Source organism: Lycium ferocissimum, chromosome 2 (assembly GCF_029784015.1).
Source record: "Lycium ferocissimum isolate CSIRO_LF1 chromosome 2, AGI_CSIRO_Lferr_CH_V1, whole genome shotgun sequence".
NCBI classification, from domain to species: Eukaryota; Viridiplantae; Streptophyta; class Magnoliopsida; order Solanales; family Solanaceae; genus Lycium; species Lycium ferocissimum.
The window spans coordinates 45242686-45255235 of NC_081343.1; positions in this window are offsets into that span (position 1 = coordinate 45242686).

Sequence of the window (12550 nt, forward strand, 5' to 3'; positions counted from 1 at the left end):
TTATTGTGATGCCTAGGCATAGCGGGTCAGGTGTTGATGCATCATGGAAAGGTTATAGCTTATGCTTCAAGGCAGTTGCAGAAGCATGAAAAGAACTATCCAACACATGATCTAGAATTAGCTATGCTGATTCATACATTAAAGATATGGATGCACTATTTGTATGGCGTTCATGTTGACATTTATACAGACCATAAGAGTCTCCAGTATATTTTTAAGCAGAAGAAGTTGAACTTACGGCAAATTTATGGTTAGAGCTATTAAAAGATTATGATGTTAGTATCTTATATCATCCTGGTAAGGCGAATGTAGTAGCTGATGCTCTTAGCCGCAAATCCATGGGTAGTTTATGTGATGTTAAGCCGGAGAAAAGAGAGTTAGCTCGTGAGCTTCAGAAGTTAGCTAGCCTAGGAGTTCGATTATTGGACTCGGGCGATACAAGAGTCATTATTCAGGATTCAGCTATCTCATCTTTGGTAGTTGAGGTGAAAGAGCACCAGTATGAGGATCCCATGTTAGTTCATTATAGAGATAGGTCTCCTCAGAAGAGATAGTCATAATTTGAGATTTCTGCAGATGGAGTTCTTAGATACCGAGGAAGACTATGTGTTCCTGATGTTTCAGGGTTACGTCGCCAGATTTTGGGTAAAGCCCATTGTTCTCGATATTTTGTTCATCTGGGAAAGAAAAAGATGTACCATGACATTAAGTCAATTTATTGGTGGGATGGAATGAAAAAGAACATACCAGAGTTTGTGGCCCAGTGTCTGGCCAACTTACGTGAAAATTGAACATCGAAACACGGTGGTTTATCGCAAGCCATGGAAATTCCGATATGGAAATGGGACGTAATTAATATGGATTTTATTACAAGCCTGCCTCGTTCTCGGCGTAAGTATGATTCCATATGGGTGATTGTTGATAGACTTACTAAATCAGCCACGTTTTCACCGATTAGGACTACTTACACGACGAGGATTACGCGAAGTTTTATATAAAGGAGATAGTCCGACTTGGGGTGTTCCTGTATCTATCATCTCCAACAGGGGCGCGCAGTTTATAGCAAATTTTTAGATGTCTTTCTAGAAAGGTTTGGGGACTCAGGTGAGCCTTAGCATAGCATATCATCCCCAGACAGACGGACAAGCTGAGCGTACTATTCAGACCCTCGAAGATATGTTAATGGCATGTGTGTTAGACTTTAGAGGTAGCTGGGATGACCATTTTCCACTTATTGAGTTTGCATATAATAATAGCTATCATTCTAGTATCCAGATGGCCCCGTATGAGGCTTTATTTGGGCGGAATTGTAGATGACCTATCGGATGGTTTGAAATAGGGGAATCTAAGTTAACAGGGCCAGACTTGATCCAACAAGCGGTGGAGCAAATCAAACTTATTCAGGATCGATTGTTGGCAACCGTAGTCGTCGGAAGTCTTATGCTGATAACCGCCGATGAGACTTAGAATTTCAAATTGATGACTGGGTATTTCTGAAGGTGTCACCCATGAAAGGCGTCATGAGATTTTGTAAGAAGGGTAAGGTTAGTCCTCGATATATTAGACCTTACAAGATTGTACGTAAGTGGGCAGTGGCCTATGAGTTAGATTTGCCTCCAGATTTGGAATCAGTCCATCCAGTCTTTCATGTATTGATGCTTCGTAAGTGTATTGGAGATCCTTCCAGGATTGTACCTATTAATGGTATTCAAGTTACCGAGCAGGTATCATACGAAGAGGTTCCCATTGCTATCTTAGATAGACAAGTTCGAAAATAGAGGACTAAGGATGTAGCTTCAGTGAAGGTCCTTTGGAGGAACAATAATATGGAGGAGATGACTTAGGAAGATAAAGAAGATATGAAGTCTAGATATCTCATCTACATTTCCCGGCTCGAACGCATCCGGACTACATCACAGTCGTTCTCAAGTATGTATTATTTATCAGCTACTCTTATTAGTCGTGTGGGGCCATTTTTGTTATTGCTTGTTGTGGCCCTGTGTGGCATTGTATGGTTTGGGTTGCTATTTGGCACGTTGGTAGTGGTATAGTTACAGGGGAGACTCTGCCGAAATTTATGTAGAATTCCTGGAAGTTAATATTCGAAGATGAATGTTTATAAGGGGGAGGAATGTTACACCTTGTAGTTTGGTGCATTGAGATTCATAGTACGTAGGTGTCTTAGTTTGGACACCGGCATTTGTTCAAGGATATATGAGGTTGGACATGCTTAACTTGTGTCTATAAGTGCTTAAATTCATGTTTAGTGAGTTACAGAATGATTGGAGAATAAGTGAATCGAAGTGGGAAGGTTTGTTAAAAGTTGTTTTTGGAAAATATGGTATATGGGTCGTATAAGTGAGATATGGTCCGTATTTTGAGATATGAACCGTATTTAAGGATTTTAAAAACTTCCAGAGAAGGCAGTTTTGGAGGTGGTATTATACAGCCAACTATATGGACCGTATAATTTTATACGGCCAGGATGTTGGTCGTATAATGTTATACGGCCAAGCATACGGACCGTATATATATATTAGTAATCTGGACTCTGTCCAGTCATGAATCTTGTTACACTGTTCATCTCTTTCTCTTAACCTTTGTTCTTAACAACCTTCGTCTTTAACCACACCCCGGACATGGCCAACAGTTAGTCCTTCATAATTTTGGACATTTTAACGGCCTCTTAAAACCTAGGAATTTACTGGTTAATCCATTGAATTTATTAAGAAGTTAAGAGAATAACCATACACTAAGAGTAATAAATTGAAGCAATTTCTTAAAACATAGTATTTATATGGACATAATTTACATAATAGGGAGAATAGTACAGAAACATAGTTAATAAAACTTACATGACTCGAAGATGGATGGAGGTTTCACTATGGTATCAGAGCAAGAAGATTTTTTGGACCTTAAGACTAGATTTTATGAGACGACCTTTCACTGCTAGACAACGAAGACCATCAACTACTATTAGACAAATTTCTATGAGACAACATAGTTTTAGTAAATATATAAGTTTTCATTATCGTATAATACACCTTACCCGACAAAAACTAGGAAAAACAAGAAAAATAAGAAGAATTCTTACTAATCAAGTTAATTACCTGGAAATAGTACACCGAGAAGCTCTAGAAACTAACACAGACATTCTAAGTTTTAGGAATAATCTCCTTTGGGAAATACAGTTTACAAACGATGAAATATTTAGAGCAGAAGAATATATTAGATATATAGAAAGGAAAGTGAAGTTTATTCCTTTAGGTTAATACATGCAAGATCATTATTTAGAAGTTAAAAAAGATTTAAATAGGTTATACCCGAATATATTAGATTAAGTAATACTAAAAAGAACCAATTAAGATTACAAGAATTAATAGATATAATATCAGGATTAGAATATAGGTTATTAGGATATATAAGATCTAGACAGTCATCTCAGAAACAAGCACAAAGACGATTTAAACCATACTAATTGACATGCTAATTGAATGAAAACACAGCCCTTCGCTAGACAAATAGCTATAAACTACTGGTATTTATATAGGGATATAGAAAGAAGACGAGAATATAGAAAGGTTGAGAAAGGTTAAGTGCATATTTAGAAGTAATAAATACAGAAACATTGTCATCAATAATAGAAAATAGATTGTTACAAAGTTTAATTAATGAAGACACAATTTCTGCTATAACTTGGGAATTACAAGGCATAAGAGAAGATATAGAAAGACTTACAACCAACATAGACTATCAAAAGAAAGTCTATAAAATAAGAATTCCTTTGGGATAATACCCAAATTTAGAAAAAATAAATACATTTAAAAAATTTAGAATACTTAGACTTAAGAATATATCCAGAAAAGAAATATAGAGTATTAAAAAATCATAGTATTATAAAGTGCAACTTCTGTAACGGCGAACATATATTACATTGTGAAGACAAACAAATTAATACACTAGTAGATTTAGTGATAAATTTTAGTGAAAAAACTCAAGAAAATAATAAAGATCTTGTTAGAATATTAGACGTTGTAGAATCTTCGCAAATTAAGCAAAAGAAAACGTTAGAAAAATTAGAACAGAATTTTGATTACTTAAAGACACAAAAATCAGAACTAGATAGAAAGCTTCATTTCTTAAATAACAAATTTAATCTAGAAAAAATACCAACAAAAACTGAAATAGAAAAATTAGTTAAAATCATCGCAGAAAAGCCAAACGAAATAGAACAAAAGACAACTTAGATAGTAACGCAGATAACACAACAGGTCGAAGTTCTAACCAGAGACATTAAGGAATTAAAGAAGACAATAGAAGAACTGAAAGAGATTACTCTTTCATGAATAAACCACCAAGTCTAGTACCAAGTAGAAGCCTCAAAATTAGTGGAGAAATCTATACCTTTACCACAAGATTATATAGACTATCTACCTAACGCTAAATCTGACCAAATAATATTGAAACAAAACATTACTAAAATTTCATTATTATTAGAAATAACTAAGAAAGTAGATCAAATAATAGTACCAAGGTTAGAATTGATGGACGAAAGATTAGACTTGATATACAAACAACAAAAACAAAAGTTCATATAGAAGCCCCAAAGAATAAAGAAGTTGAAGACCTAATAGAACAATTAAAAAAGATAGAAATAACACCTCCGAAGGAAAAAGCTAAAATAACTAGAAAACCACAAAAATAGACCTTTTTCCAATTAGATCAAGAAACGAAGGAGGATCAAAAAGGCAAAGACAACAAAGATGAAGAGTAAGTTTTTCAGACAATAGAATAGGTAATAATTTATTATCAAGAATTTTAAACAGAAGAAGACTAGAAGAAAATAACCAACAGTTAAGTGAGGTAATAGATGTAGATAAAGACATACAGATTTTCCAACAAAATCAACTAAAACTACCAAATCCAAAGACTTTATACAATATAGGACAATTCTCAAGTACAACACAATTATATAGACATTATAGAGAAGAACAGTTATCAGCCATAGGAACAAAAGTTACAACTATAAATCTAATAAACCCAGAGACTGTAAGACAAATAAAAAATACTGGAAGAAGTTTAATGCATATGGGATTAATAGTAATAGGATTAAAAAGATTAAGTAGAAATTTTTTTGGAACCAAAGTGTTAATAGTAAGCTACGACGATATGTGGTCAGACATGAAGAAACCAATAATAGGAATAACAGAAGCAGATATGACAAATAATTGAGGAATTTTCTATATTAGTCCAGACTTTATAATGAATTTAGCAGAATTTGAAAAAAATATTAAAATAAGAATACAGACCAAGGGATATGAAGAAATGTGTGATTTTAATAATTTACTAATGTGTGTAGGATTTCTAGGAAAAATGACCAATAGTAGTAATACAAAATTTAAAATTAAGGTAGAAGACGTAGTAGAAGTAATGGGAAATAGAGGAATAAAAGTGATAAAACTGTTACACCCCGTATCTTAGAACTAAGGTTAGACTCATATCATTAGAGTTTTGGTGGGAAAAAATTGAAGGTTTGAACGTTTTGCGAAAATGGTTGATAGGCCTACTTCGGGCAGTGATAACTCCTTGATTAGTTGGGAATTTGGGAAAGTACCCTCAAAGAAAGTTGTAGCACGTAAAAATAGCTTTCTAACGATATAAGGACCAAGCCAATCAGAGATTAGAGCAAGGAGATATGATCGTCTCAATATGGCTAATAGTAAGGCGTTTAAAAGTCTATAGAATCGGCTAAGTTTTGATACGTCTGCCTTCTAGTCAAATTTCGTGAAAATCCGTTGGGAATTTGAGGAAACTTAAAACATGAAAGTTGTAGCCCTTTGAAATATCTTTCTAACGGTATATTATGGGCCTTGCACGAGCTATGTACAAGAAGTTATGCCTATTTTACCGAACACTGTGCGTAACCGATCGTGTCGCGCGTGCGGGCGTGTGCGATGGCTCCGCGTCGCGGGCCGATCGCACAATCTGAATATGGACCTGTAGGATGTCACGCAATGCCCATGCATTGCGGACCCAACACCCAAAAGGTCGGGTTTCGGGTCAAGAGTCGGGTTTACGCATTTTAAGTTATATTTAAGATTTGGGGTTTATTTCCCCAACACGCCATTCACGAAAAATCACCCTAAATCCATAGAGAACAAGTCCCAAACCTCAAGAACCTTCCAAGGTAAGTATTATCATGATTCTAGGTTGAATTCAAGTCCCTAATCCCTTTCTAACTTGAGTAAACCCTTCTAATCCATAGAGTTGTGATTGGAACATTATTGTTGGATGTGGAAACCCTAGAACCCAAATTCAAGAGGATTGAATGTCAAAAAGGTAATGTACACTACACTCTAATCATTCATAATAGTGAATTGATGAGTTCTTGGGAGAATAGTAAATGGGTTTAGTAAAGAGAATTACACAAACTATAGTAGGGTTTTGGATTGTTGACTTGAGATTGTTATAATCATATGGGTGATGGAGAATGATGTTAATTACACCTAATTGAGATTGTAGAATCAGCTAGAAGTAATAGAATGGGGATTGGGTGAAGAAAACATCATTAATGAAGGTTGTGGAGCTTCATGCCCACAAGTGTTTGATAAAATGCTTAGATGACCAAAGCATGAATATTATTGCTAATATAGAATCCCTTTGACTTGTATTGATATAGATCAAAGTTGAAAGGGTTGACGAACATTGTATTACACTCAAAGGCTGGAATTAAGGTATGTGAGGTTAACTATCTACGTTAGGGAATATTCATGATTCTCTCCTACGCCTCATTCTTCATACTTGTCGGTAATTTGACTCGAATACGGTTTAGCCCTAGTTTTATGATATGTTGTAGAACTGTTATCTTCTAGGGTTGCAGTTACAGAATTCGTTCATGGTTGTCAATTTGAAGATCATGAACTCAACACGTAATCTTTATAGACTTATGTATTGTTACCACATGAGTCTCAGTCTAGAAATTCTGTATGCTCAGAAACGATCAGTGTTTTCAATTCGATCCGGCATGTCTATTTCGGTTCGACATTGTTCATTGTTGTTATGGTCTCGGTCCTTATTAATTAACCATAATTAAACATATGTTATTTGCCCGAGGCACGGCACGATCTTGTGTATACGTATACATGGCCGAGGCCATTGGTGACGCACTACTAGGCCGAGGCCATAGCGTGCATTTATTATTGGGCGAGGCCCCACATATACATACACGGATAATACGGATGATTCGGATACTGAGCAGGGAGTATTCATATCTCTACTTTCTTGCTATTACGATTCTATCGGTTATCGGTTTCGGTATTTTATTGCTTCGGTTGCTTTACATACCGGTACAATTCAAATGTCTTGATGTCCTTTTTATTGCTTGGGGGCTGCGTCTCGCGATGCGAGCAACGATATACGAGTTGACGACTCGGCTATTTAGGAGTGCATGTATCGACTCTTTGGTGAGCCCAAATTCCTTCGGGCATTGCCGGCTATCCGGTTATTTCGGTTCATAGACATTTATTTTCGGTATTCTTAGAGGCTTCATAGACACGATTCGAACGATCGAATATTTGCTATGTTAGTCTTGTTGACGATTATACTCGATTGTTCGATTGTTTTGGTTTAGCCAGCCTTTGAGATATTTTGGCTACGGTTGTTCGGATTATTTTGGTTTAGCCATGTTGGCTACTTTTAAGTATTGTCTAAGTATTTCCGCATTATGATATTTCGGTTAGACTTTTAGTTAATCGGCATGTGTTAGTTTTATTTTATAAGGCGATTATGTTTTGGTATCACATGTTGATTCGGCCGACCCGATTGGTTCGCTTGGTCACGTACGATCGAGCGCCGGGTGCGTGTTACGTCCGAGCCCGGAGTTCGGGGCGTGACAAAGCTTGGTATCAGAGCACTAGGTTTAAGTGTCTTAGGGAGTCTATGAAGCCGTATCCTGTGGGGTCTCTTTTATATGTGTGAGGGCCCCACGCATATAAACAGTTGACCACCATGACATTCAGGATTTGTCTCATTTATTTCTACTCTAGATCGTGCCATGAAGCTTAGAGCACTAAGTAACTTCTCTTCCTATCGAATTACGTACATTTCGAGTGCGCAGGCGACGAACAGGTAATCGAAGGCCCAACTGAGGTTGATTATCCATAGGGGTACAATTGTGAAGTACTTGCTGGTAACAAATGAGACTTGAGGTGTTATTGAAAGGTGAATAAAGTGTAAGTTGCCCGAGAAAGGGTGTTGTATAATGAATGGGAAGTTGAATAATAATGATGTTCTTGAGAAAGGAAAATGGGATGCAATAGGGAGAGGATATCAGAGAAATTAGAAAAGGAGCTAAGTCTGCAGGAAACGCAAATCATGGAGGATCTCAAGGAGGTGGGGGCAGCCAGTTTTCTACCGGAAGCTATCAGGACCCACTCCATCTACAGCTAGTACACTAATCTCGAGGTCTAGATAAAAAAATCAAAAAGGTCAGTTAAGCTAGAAACAAAGTTTAAGAGCACCAGCCTCTCAGTGACATACCAGTGTGAGCCACAGAAGTTTTCAGAATCTTATGTGTAATAAGTGTTATAGGAGACACCAAGGGGTGTATCGTTTGGGGACTTGATATGTGTTTCAGTGGCTCCTTTTAATTCTCAAGCCCTGTCAGGATATAATACAGCTAAGCCTGGTATTTCAGTTCTCAGTGAAAACTGCTTGGAAGCTTCAGCAGGTCGTCAGGGTAAAGAGGCATCCCCGATTATCACCACGGATGAAATTTTCGTACGAACTATGCTGTTAAAAAAAGAGGTATGTATGAAATAATAACCATGACGAGACGATATTAAATTTTCGGGAATGATTTTAGTTTGTTTAAGTTAGTCAGATCAGAGTTAGAGAGTACTATGGTTGTAAGTTACTATAAGAAGTAATTATTATTATGAGATAAGAAGATGTGACAGTTCTCGCTTAAGCTATGTGAGTAAGTGTTTATCCCAGATGTGTATAGTCTGATACGATTTTGAAGTGTATAGAAAGTTTGGGTTTAGTTGTTCCAATCTTTCGTATAAGATAGATAAAAGTTTGTTAAGTGTGATCCATAGTTCAGAAAAGATAGTATACAACCGTAGAATAGCGTCAAATGATGAGGGAGGGTTAGAAAAAAAAACTTAGGTTATTCAGAGCAAAATAAGAAAATATGAAGCTAGCAGGTGATTAACAGAAAAATAGTAAGTAAGTTTTGAGTCGATACAATGCATTAGCAATTTCAGCAGAACTATTAGAAATATGATTTGATTTCCTTATTCAGATGAACACCTTAAGTGGGTGACAGTTCGGATACATCCGATGTGTGTTAGAAACCAAGGGCTTAAGTTAAGTTCAGAGTAGAGTGATTAGTGGAAGAAGAAATCAGCTAAGCCGAAAGAGAGCAAACTACAGAAGAATAGCCTTTTTAAGAGTTGTCAAAGGGGTTTTCCTAAGATTTACAGTGTGAGCAGAGTTAAATCGTTAAGATGGAGTATGCCAGTTATGAATACAGTAGCAACCCGTTCATGTAAGTAAATTTAGTTTTTTCCCATGAGAAATTGCTCAGATGTGAGTCGAAAAAAAAAAAGTCGTCAGTGTTGTAGAGTACAAAGGAATTACAGAAGATAAGGAACGTTAATTGGATCCCATCAAAAGAGAAAAATTTGTAAGTATAAGACGTTAGCCTTTGTCTAAGGGGGAGATGCATAAATCGCCAATAAGTCCAGTGAGATAATTGAAGACCTGAAGGGTTAGTATGAGATATAAAGAACCTGAGTTCAGTTAAGTTGGCATAATGAGATAGTCTCCATAAGGAATATGCCTCAACTTAGAGAAAACCCGAAGTGAGTAGAATGATCGTCGAACGAATCGTGTCAAGTTCAATTACTATCGATTAGGTGATCACAGAAAAGCTATAAGATCATGCCCAGTTATGTGTCACAAGGGTAGTGCCATTGCATGAGACTCTAATCTTTAGGGTGCTAGTCATAGACTTAGCGCACAACAGTACTATGAGTATTTTAGGAAGTATCTCAGAAAAAAATCAAGTATGGGAAGTACAGCTCATGATTTAGGCAGACAAGAGAACTATGGTGAAAGAAGTTCACCGCTTATCCAAGCTAGGAATTCGACTTTTAGACTCCGAAGTGGGTGGAGTTATTGCCCAGAACATGGCTTATTCCTGCTTAGTCATTGAAGTTAGAGAGAAGCAGTTTGGTGATTCCTACTTGTTGCAGATGAAAGAGGGGATTCACAAACATAAAGCCTTAGCTTTTGAACAAGGGGGGAGATAATGGTACCGTAAGATACCGAGGCAGATTATGCGTTTCAGATGTAGATGGACTCAGAGAGCTAATTATGTCAGAAGCTCACCATTATAGGTCTACCTCATTCAGCTAGGAGGCATGATTTAATTTGGGTGATTGTGGACAAACTTACGAAGTCAGCGCACTTCTTGCCAGTTAAGACCACAGATTGAACAGAAGATTATGCCAAGTCATATGTTAATGAAATTGCCAGATTGTATGGGACCCCAGTATCCATTATTTCAGATTATGGTGCTCAATTCACAGCGAAATTCTGAAAATCCTTTCAGAAAGGATTGGGTACCAAGGTGAACCTTAGCACAGCTTTTCATCCTCAGACAAATGGTCAGACAGATACGCTATTCAGATCTCATGTTATAATATTCATGTTAGTTCAATACTCAGATATTTATGTCAGCTTAGTACCCAGATATCAGTCCAGTACTCACGTATTCATGCCACACCAGTATTCAGTTAATCCAGTATTTAGTTAGCTCAGTATTCGATATTTGATCTTGATCGGTTCGGTAGACATTCAGTTTAGTATCTCAGCAGTTCAGTAATCTTGTATCCATTCAATTCAGTAAGCTTGTGTCCTTGATTTCAAGGTAATTGGGATGACCATTTGCCTCTCATTGAGTTTTCTTATAATAACAGTTACCACTTTAGTATCCGGATGGCACCGTTTGAGGCCTTGTATGGGCGGAGATGTAGGTCGCCAATTGGTTGGTTTGAGGTTGGTGAAGCAGAGTTGTTAGGGCCAGACTTGGTCTATCAGGCTATGGAGAAATTCAAGTTGATTCAAGAGCATTTGAAGACGGCTCAGAGTCACCAAAAGTCCTATTCGGACATGCGGCGTAGAGACTTGGAGTTCCCGAGTTGATGATTGGGTGTTTCTGAAAGTTTCGCCTATGAAAGGCGTTATGAGATTTGGGAAGAAGGGGAAGCTTAGCCCCCGCTATATTGGGCCATATAGAATCCTGCAAAGGATCGGGCAAGTGGCTTATGAGTTAGAATTGCCACAAAATTTGGCTGCTGTACACCCAGTATTTCATGTATCTATGCTGAAGAAGTTCATGGGAGACCCGTCTCTAGTTGTTCCTACAGAAATCATAGGGGTTAAAGATAGCCTGTCCTATGAAGAGATCCCAGTGGCTATTCTTGATCGTCAAATCCGCAAGTTGAGAACTAAAGAGATTGCTTCAGTGAAAGTACTATAGAGAAATCAGAAAGTTGAAGAGGCTACGTGGGAGGCCGAAGAGGACATGAAGTCCAGATATCCCCATCTCTTTGGAGAGCAAGCAGAAAATGCTGAAGGTAACTAACCTTTTCATTTAGATCCTTATAGTATAATCTCCATGTTTTCAGTATTCAGACAGTTCAGTAGACATTCAGTTCAGTAATCATGTATTCATTCAGTCAGTTCAGTGATCACGTGGCTCAGTCAGTTAGTTTTAGGTATCTTAGTTACAGAATAAACGCTGCCAAACTTCCATAGAGTCTCAGAATTAGCCGCGATTATAACCAAGACCATCATTCGAGGATGAATGATCCCAAGGGGGAGATAATGTTACACCCCGTATCTTAGAACTAAGTTTAGACTCATATCATTAGAGTTTTGGTGGAAAAAAATTGAAGGTTTGAACGTTTTGCGAAAATGGTTGATAGGCCTACTTCGGGCAGTGATAACTCCTTGATTAGTTGGGAATTTGGGAAAGTACCCTCAATGAAAGTTGTAGTACATAAAAATAGCTTTCTAACAATATAAGGACCAGGCCAATCGGAGATCGGAGCAAGGAGATATGATCATCTCAATATGGCTAATAGTAAGGCGTTTAAAAGTCTATAGAATCGGCTAAGTTTTGATACGTCTGCCTTCCAGTCGAATTTCGTGAAAATTTGTTGGGAATTTAAGGAAACTTAAACATGAAAGTTGTATCCCTTTGAAATATCTCTCCAACAGTATATTATGGGCCTTGAACAGAGCTATGTACAAGAAGTTATGCCTATTTTACCGAACCTTTGTGCAGAACCGATACGTGTCGCGCGTGCAGGCGCGTGCGGGCGCATGCGATGGCTCCGCGTTGCGGGCCGATTGCACAATCTGAATATGGACCTGCAGGATGTTGCGCGATGCCCTTTCATCGTGGACCCAACGCGCAAAAGGTCGGGTTTCGGGTCAAGAGTCGGGTTTACGCGTTTTAAGTTATATTTAAGATTTG